Raw genomic sequence first — 6,293 nt, forward strand, 5'->3', positions numbered from 1 at the left:
GGCGGCCGGCACTCTGCATCTTATCTCCGGAATTTGGATCCTCCTTAACAGCCTTGGGTGTCAGGCCGGGCTCAGCATGTAACTCATGTCCTTGGATGTCATAGGAGTCAGGAAGGGATAAGGAAGAGGGGACTATAACTCAGCTTTTACAACCTCGGGTGCCAGGAAGGGAACAGGGAGAAGGGAGTGACCGACCAGCTCCTTAGCACAAGGCCATTTGGCTTGTCAGGGTGGGAGACTGTGAAAGGCTCGCTTTCTCACAGTATGGTCTCCAACACCAAGTTACTCAGTCATAACATATATGCAGAGGACCCAGGTCAGACTCATACATCTACAAGTTCTTAACATCTACAAGCCTGGCAGTGGTGGCACATGTCTTTAATCCCAGCACTTGGGAGGCAGAGGCAGGTGGATTTCTGAGTTCAAGACTAGCCTAGTCTACAAAGTGAGTTCCAGGACAGCCAGGGCTACACAGAGAAACCCTGTTTAAAAAAAAAAAAAAAAAAAAAAAAAAACAAAAAAACTACAAGTCTTTGCCTTTTCTTTTTTTGTTTTTTGTTTTTTTTATTCTTTTTTTAATTAGAAATTTTTTATTTACATTTCAAATGCTATCCTGAAAGTTCCCTATACCCTCTCCCCCTTCCCTGCTCCCCATTCACCCACTCCCACTTCTTGGCCCTGGCATTCTCCTGTACTGGGGCATATAAAATTTGCAATACCAAGGGGCCTCTCTTCCCAGTGATGGTCGACTAGGCCATTTTCTGCTACATATGCAGCTGGAGTCACAAGCTCCGGGGGTACTGGTTAGTTCATATTGTTATTCCACCTACAGGGCTGCAGACCCCTTCAGCTCCTTGGGTGTATTCTCTAGCTTCTCCATTGGGAGCCATGTGATCCATCCAATAGCTGACTGTGAGCATCCACTTCTGGTAACCCAATCATATAAGAAGTCATTAGATATGCCTTTTCTTAATACAAATTTCTAGAGGCAGAATCTGAAGGTTAAAGGCATGTAACTATTTGAAGATTCATTTGTACATTGCTTCCTTAAGGGCATCAAGCATATGTGCCCAATTGAAATATGTGAAATGTCAATTTTCCTGTAACTCTGAGAGCAATTATTTAATAAAAAGTAGTTACCTACCATTTTAATTCACTGTTTGGGGATGGGACTCACTAACAGTCATCCCTACAACACAGAGAAGAATACTCAATTGAATATGGTTTGTTGGAGAAAGACTAATATGGATATGGAAGCTATGAGATGCTGTACAAAAGCTACTGAGTTTTAGAAAGTTTTAAGTGGTTCAGTAATAAATCCATCCCTTCAGTGACTTATTTTGATATCACTGTCCTTTGTTTTTACACATCTATTAATACTTTCTTCTAATGCTTATAGATGTTTTTAAAACTTGGATTGAACAAAAAATCTAATTTTATCTTACATAAATAATTAACTGTGTAATCCATTGCTCATTTCCCTAAAAATCTCCTATCTCATTATTTATTATGTCTAAATCTCTAAGCTTTTCTCCAGGCTGTTTCTGAATTGTTTTCTCTTTAGTCTTCTGCTACTCTAGAATCTATTCTAGTTAAACCTTCATGATATACATATTTTTAAAGTATTTTTTAATATTAATGTCCCCTGCATTCTTATACTTTGCTGTGTTTTATTTTTTACTGTTTTTCTGACTCAGTAAGCTAAGATATTTTGTATATTATATGGAAGCAATATAAAAAGAATAACACTAAATTTGACTCATTAATTATCATTACACTTGTTGATAAATTCTAAAATCCTTGACATTCTTGGAATATCCATTCACATACTAGCCTATCCCAAAGTTAACTTTCAACTGCTCTTACCCCAAGATGAATTGATAAATACTTTCAGAAATGACACTTATACATTTAATTTCAGAAGTATACACAACCCCTGGCACTGAGCCAAGACACACCTTGTTGTTGGTATTGTTCTCATATCAGTCAGGGGTAGAGCAGATGGCAATCTTTGTTCCTCATAGCTTGGGGTGTAGCATGAATGCCAACGCTGTCTTATGCCTAGGACATCCAAAGATCTAATCAAATTCAAGCAGCACAGCACAGCGGGAGTAAGACAGACAGATCTGTGGACTGCCACACCACCAAGAGATCTGCCCTCTAGTACAAGGCACAGGTGGACCACAGACACCAATGCTGCCGGGTCACTCTGCATGGAGTATCTTACACAGGGGCTCGCTAGCTGTGCCCAGCCTGCAGCAAGAGCCACCACAATGTGTGAGTACGTGGTGGTAGATGGGAGAGAAAGAGAAGTGGAGCAGCTTGAGCATTATAGAGATGGAACTGGAGACTAAAGAGTGAAAAGGAGTAGCTGGTTGTGAGAGACCAGCCAGGCCACCTGGGTGGTGGTGAATAAGGTCACAGCCCGAGCTGCTGCCTAGAGGCATGTCTGAGTCCATGGCTATGTAGCAACAGGTGTCAGTGTAGACGTCCTTGGTCGTATTACCACTCAAGAACACAGAGATGCCTGACAGGGCAGGCCCCAGGGACCACATCAATGTCCAGGGGCAGTGCTTTACTGGCCTCACCTCTCACCAGATGTGGTGTTCTAGAGAGCTAGCTCCATATCTCATCTACTTGGGAGAGTAGGCCCTGGGCTTTGTCTCGGCAGTGTTCAGTAGAGATATCCTTGGTGGCAGGGGTGTAGGTGAGCCTCCCCTGAGAGCATGAGTATGGGATAACTGACCCTGCCATTTGTCTGCGGTGTGTAAGCATGGGAGAAGTGATGATGTCCAGCTCCTAGCTCCCCAATACCACCACCACCACCACAATCTCTGGCACTCAGGAAAGTGGCCCACAGGTTCATGAGCTCAAGAGAGCTATCCCTGTCCCTCAAGAGCTGCAACTGTTAGGAGGAGAGTGAGCCCTCTACCTCGTCTGGACAACACAGCAAAGCTGGTGCGGGGTTGCAGGGGTGCAGGTGAGCCAACCGCAAGAGCAAGGGCACTGAAGAGCTGGCCTTGGCATTCATCTGGTATGATGTAGCATGAAAACAACAGAGCTGACACTTGCTCCTTTGATGGAAGCATTCATTGGGTGACCTAACCAGAACAGGGCTGGAGAGCTCCCCCTGGTGATGAAAATCAGGTAGAGCCTAACACCCAGGCCCAGATCTTAGTCTCTGAATTAGTCCACCCCTAAATCATCATCTGCAAATGGTTGAGACACGTGAAAGGGCCAGTCCTCCTGTTCCAAATTTGCAGGATCTCCACGACACAGGGCAACAACAGGATAACCAGGAGGAGTCCCTATGAGGTTTCCATATTGTTGGTGTCACAGAAGCCACAGAGATATCAAACTAGGCCAATGACTCATTACAATGAACATTTACAAGTGAAGATGTGTGGACAGAGGGATATATTGTGGGACACACTGTGACATACTACAGTTCACACAATGAGATGTTTTCTATGTTTTGTTTTGGTTGTCAGGGGTGGTGGTGGTGGTGATGGTGGTGATGGTGGTGGAGGTGGTGGTGTGTATATATGTGTGTTATTTGGGGGAAGAGGTTGTGAGGGAGAAGGGTGGATATGAGGGAAAAGGCATATGAGCAGGACTAGGATGCGTGATGTGAAACTTACAAAGAATTAATTTTTTAAAAATGAATTAAATTGTGGTGGATGGCTCCTCCAGTGCAGCTTGCATTTTGATGTTAATTCTGATTTCCCAGGAGGGGTTGTCTGGAAAGAAGAATGAGTCATATACTCGGGTGACTTCTTGTGAACCTTCCTTTAATGAGTAAAGAAACCAATCACTGGGTTAGTAGGCGAGACTTCCGGGTTGGTGGGAGGAAGAGAAGAGGCAAGAGAGAGAAATGGGTTTGGGACCCAGGACATTGAGAGGACAAGACGTAGCTACTAGTGATCCCTGTTCCACCAGGATACACCACTGGAGGATTTAGATTAAATATGACTTACAAGATTAGGATTCTAGTTGTTGAGCCTAGCAATTGAGTTACCTTTGATTCTGAACTAAGTTTGTGTGCTGTTTTCGTTCACGTGGCGGCTCAACTAGGTTCCAGAGGGAAAGTGTGGTGGCAAAACGTGGGTTTGCAAGAAGTGTACCCCAGAAGGCCTTGGAAATTTTGAAGCATGGAGTTGGCATGGTAGTGAACTGCCAGTGGGAACTTAGCGAGCTGGGTGAAGAGATTTCAGAGCTCTTGCTCAGAGAGTCTCCAGATGAGAACAGGCCATGCCCACCGGGGCCTACCAGAGTGACACTGATTCATTTTTAATATTTCCCTAAACATTAAGACATTTTACTGATTAAAACTTGAATGTTAGAGGTAGAAGATTTGCCTAGTATATATGAGACCATAGTCAGAAAAAAATACCAAAGCTCAAAAGGAAGAACTTCTGTGGAACCATAAAAGTATCATATGAAAATCTAGCTATTTGTTTATTAACAAATTGGTTCTTAAATTTCCATCAGGAATTGGAGTTTTAATAGTTTGTTAAAATTGTTACAGTATTTAATAACAAGAATTTCTGTGAATTAATATTTCAGGGGTACATTATCATATGATAATTCTGAACATGATGGGTGCCTATTTACACGTGCAGCACTGGAGAATGTGAAGCAAGAAGAATAGAAACCGGAGACTCCTACATGCTAACCTTAAGGCCACCATGGGATACATAGAGCATAGACATCTGGTCTCCCAAATGTGCTATGTACACCATGTATTTCAGACACATGGTCTGGAGGCTCTTGTATAGTCCCTGACTTCAATTCCTTCTTCCTGAAGACTGATCATGAAAGTGATATCAGAAGATGCCATGCAAGCTTCCAAAGCAGAGAAGTAATGAAGAGACCTACACAGCTACGAAACTTACCATGTGCAATGACCATCATGTCAGGATAACTCCATTATTAATACAGAATAATCTCTAACTACAATTCAATATTTGGCCTGATACCTACATTTCAGTGCCATCCTAACCCATCATCAAGGAAACTTCTCTTTCCGAAAGAAGAGTGACCTTTACAGAAAAGCACAACCAAATAAAACGCAGAAACACAGAGCCCAGTGCCAATGAATAGATCTACCAAACAACTACTACATCAGAAAACATTACACAAAGATTGTGAGAGCCAGAGGATTGGGAAATTGACTGAGGCTGTGTCTCATCAGAATGCCAGAAGCTAAATCCATAAGGTCACACCAAAATGACTGCCTAAGCATGAGCTGAACAAGGGCATTACCGAAGACATGCCAACGTGGATGGGGAACCACCATCAGTCCTGTATTACACAAAGAACTACAGGCAACTAAGGAATGCTGGGAATGGGACAAGTAGTTTTCCCCAGGGAAGAGCACACTAACTAGTTATCCAATACAAATGGTCAGCCTTGGAAACAAACATATAAGTAACTCTTTACAGACTTTGCTGGTTGTATTTTGGGAAATTTATGTATATACTCACACACATATGCATGTAATAACAAAAAATGAAATGAGATTATGGATTTTAAAGAGAAGAAGAGGTATATGGGAAGTTTTGGAGGAAAGAAACAGAAAGGGGAAATGGTATGATTATATTATAATCTGAAAATAAAAGAAAAAGTACACAAAAATGAAATTTTTAAAGGTCATATAAAATACCATATTGGAACATATTTGAGGACAAGGGGATTTTGAGCTCCTCTGATTTCTTAGTTAGGGTTTAGTATTATAAGTTCAATAAGAAAGCTATTTCTCAACAACCTTCCAGCTTTATTCTAAGCACAGGCTTAGATGAAATTTTGCCTAAATGCCTATTAAAAGAATAATGGGAAGACAGGAGGATCATTTTAAAAGGTGCAGGTGGAGATTCAGAGTCATCCATTTTAAAATTTATGAACAGCAGCAGTAATTTAACTTATGATGGGAACAATTTTATTCCCATTTCCACGAATGCTAATGTTCACATTTCAGTTATTACAATTAATCTGGTGCAATTATATTATGTGAGCTTGTGTTCAACTGTACTGATTGATAATACCAACAAGCATTAAGTGTAATTTTGTGATCTGTGACACTATACAGCTATTTAACATCTAATAGGGATGGGTTGATAGGGTATCCTTTTGACCCCAAATGTGAATCCTATTAGGAACCCACAGTTAATTACAGTCTAAAGATAATGGTATTTGCTTATTAGACAAATATTTATTGAGACCGTACATAGACCCATGCTTAGTTTAGCAACACTTATATCTCATGAGAATTTCAACACAAAGAAATATTAGTG

General features: G+C 41.4%; 1 non-coding gene across 1 annotated transcript; it reads left to right on the forward strand.

Annotated features, from left to right (window-relative positions):
- The first annotated feature begins 1,931 nt into the window (after positions 1-1,931).
- LOC115032678 lies at positions 1,932-2,074 on the forward strand. Its single transcript, XR_003838307.1, has one exon. It is a non-coding gene; the product is annotated as a small nucleolar RNA SNORA48 (small nucleolar RNA).
- The last annotated feature ends 4,219 nt before the right edge of the window (positions 2,075-6,293 follow it).

The sequence above is a fragment of the Mus caroli genome, chromosome 11 (assembly GCF_900094665.2).
Source record: "Mus caroli chromosome 11, CAROLI_EIJ_v1.1, whole genome shotgun sequence".
Lineage (NCBI taxonomy): Eukaryota > Metazoa > Chordata > Mammalia > Rodentia > Muridae > Mus > Mus caroli.